This window comes from Penaeus chinensis, chromosome 37 (assembly GCF_019202785.1).
Source record: "Penaeus chinensis breed Huanghai No. 1 chromosome 37, ASM1920278v2, whole genome shotgun sequence".
Lineage (NCBI taxonomy): Eukaryota > Metazoa > Arthropoda > Malacostraca > Decapoda > Penaeidae > Penaeus > Penaeus chinensis.
The window spans coordinates 3,552,805-3,555,304 of record NC_061855.1 but is presented as its reverse complement, the minus strand read 5'-3'; the positions used below and the strand labels follow the sequence as shown (position 1 = coordinate 3,555,304).

The window sequence follows — 2,500 nt, the reverse complement described above, 5'->3', positions numbered from 1 at the left end:
AGCCCAGTTCCCTGAGCTCGTTAATTGAAGTTCAGATTTAGAGAATGAAAAAAAAAAAAAGTAATGAAAAGGAAGTAGCAAAGACAGCCCTTTGTAACCCATTCTTGATTGGTTGATATTTGTCTTGGTAGGCCTCATGACGGGATTACGTCCCATCACATAATGTAAGGTCAAGCCAGCTCTAGGGTGTGTGTGCTAAAGAGTAGTTCACTAGTTTGGCTCTGTTTACTGAGGAGAGACAGACCCTCAAAAGTAGTCTTGAAGCGTCTTATGCTGCAGTCAAGAACATTGAGAGTGGGGTAAATTTATGGTTTTAGCACTTCTGATTTATCCCAGAAGCATGGTTTGGTATGGGGCCATGAGCTCCCATCATAAGTGGGTTAGTGATGTTTATGAAATATAGAAGGAATCCCCCCCCAACACCACTAAAAAAATTGTGATAAGAGGTAATCAGAATTTTGCTAAGTATAGGTCATCATTCCTATGGAAATATTATTAGAAAACTGAAAAATTACTGAAATTATTTTGCATTGCGTTTGATTCCCTCGGCAAAATAGAGAACCTCATTAACTTAAATCTTGTGAAGTAGAAGAAAAGGAAGGTTATAGCTATTTAGTTTCCCTTTGAATAGAGATCAGATTAAAGACAAGAAGACCATGTTTATAGAATTGAAAGGAATTGGTTCAAGGAAAATTCTTCAGTTGGATACCTCAGATGCTTACACACAAAAGTGTGTCTTTACCATTTCATACAGTTATAGTATACTCTACCCCTCACTGCAGCTATCCCTTTAAATGGGCCCATTTTAATGTTAATGCAATGGCATCACCAACATAACTCTAGCCAAATAAGTTTCTCCACATACCATCTGGCGCACGAGAGAGTGCAGTTTTGCATTGAAATATGCCTGATAAATATTGAGACATCCATGAGCCTGCTGACAGCAAGTCCTTAGATGTAAACCTTTGTCTTTGGAACCTTGCAGTTAAGTGTGAAGAATGATGATAAAGATAGTTCACATGTAAGTCCAGGAGTAAATGGAATAAAATATTAGTGAAATGAGTGGTGAGATAAAGGGAAAAATAGGGACTTTTTATAATGATTAAGGACATGATGTATGTACCCCATGCTGAATTGATAATTATTGCCAGAAAATTGTGCAATAAATGGATGAAACCTTTGATAATTGTGGACTTGAATTGTGATACAACAAATATTTGCAGAAATAGGGTTGTGCTGAATGTTTTTATATTTGTAAGTAATATTGCACGCTGCAAAAGTGTACTGAAATCTGAGGAATCATCAGTGTTTATTAATGTTTTGATATTAATAAACTTTCAATACCTTTTAAGAGCATTCGTAAAGAATTTGTATATTCATCTCTCATTATGTATTTTTATTATCTAAAATGAGTATCTTATTACTTTATACTAAATAATCTTAATGGATTCCACATAACTAGATCAGTAGGAGTGAATTACTAACCCTCTTGTGGCCGTCTATGGTTTCGGTATTAATTTCTGTCTCTGAAGGTAGATAACATGTGATTTAATAATGTATTAATGTAGATGATTGATGTATTGTGGTGTTTTTTTTTTTTTTTTTTCCAAATTCCTTTTTATCACCAGTTATTCTCAATATTCTTACATCTTGGCAGTTTCCGAAATCAAACGTCAGGGTTAAATCTAGGATTCCTTTTTTTTATATCTGTTTCATAAACTGGCTTACAATTGTTTTTTTTTTTAAGTTTATATTTATGAAGACAATTCCTGGCATTGGGTTAGATTTCTAAGTAAAATTGTGTGACATTAAAGTTCTTACTCTATGATAATACAGTTGATTATGATAAGACTTTATTGATTGAGGGCAAACTTAGAACATTGAATGATAAAGTAATGGAGAAAGAAGTTTAAAATCTGAATGAATATTGATTGATTTTTTTTTTTTTTTTGTAAGGGAAGCAAGATCTTTTGCTTGTTGAGGTATGCATGTGTTATTTCACAGTTTCTATTACTGTTCATAAGGGTGTATTACTTGACGTGTCATAATACCTTTTGATTAAGCCTTTGTTTTCATGGGAAGCAGTTAATGAAAGAAAATAGTTAAAGAAAGTAAATGACATGCTTTTGAATTATCCAAGGCTGATGTTTACGTATTTTTTGTCTTATATGGCGAATCTCCCTGACTCCTCGTGAAGATTACTATGACCTTGTGCTTACCGTGTATGACCTACATCAGTGACTTGCAGTAATTGCTGGGGCGACCAGGACATACAGCATTTGCTTTAAGGAGTTCAGAACCATACATCAGAATTCCTGTGCATGCATATCTTCTCTTAAATGACACAAAAAATGGTTTACTGGGACTTCCATTTTTATTGTCATTTATTGTGCACCATAAACTAGTTACACAGGTCTCAGATTCAGTTGAAATTTGTTTATGATTGATCCTTTTCTGAGTTGTATATTGATAAATTTCTGTCACTGCACTTCGAAAAAAA

The 2,500-nt window shown here is 33.8% G+C and overlaps 1 protein-coding gene across 8 annotated transcripts in view; it reads left to right on the top strand.

Annotated features, from left to right (window-relative positions):
- Window positions 1–2,500, top strand: part of LOC125045204 (phosphopantothenoylcysteine decarboxylase subunit SIS2-like) — a 52,543-nt gene that overhangs the window by 35,222 nt on the left and 14,821 nt on the right. The window lies entirely within an intron of this gene.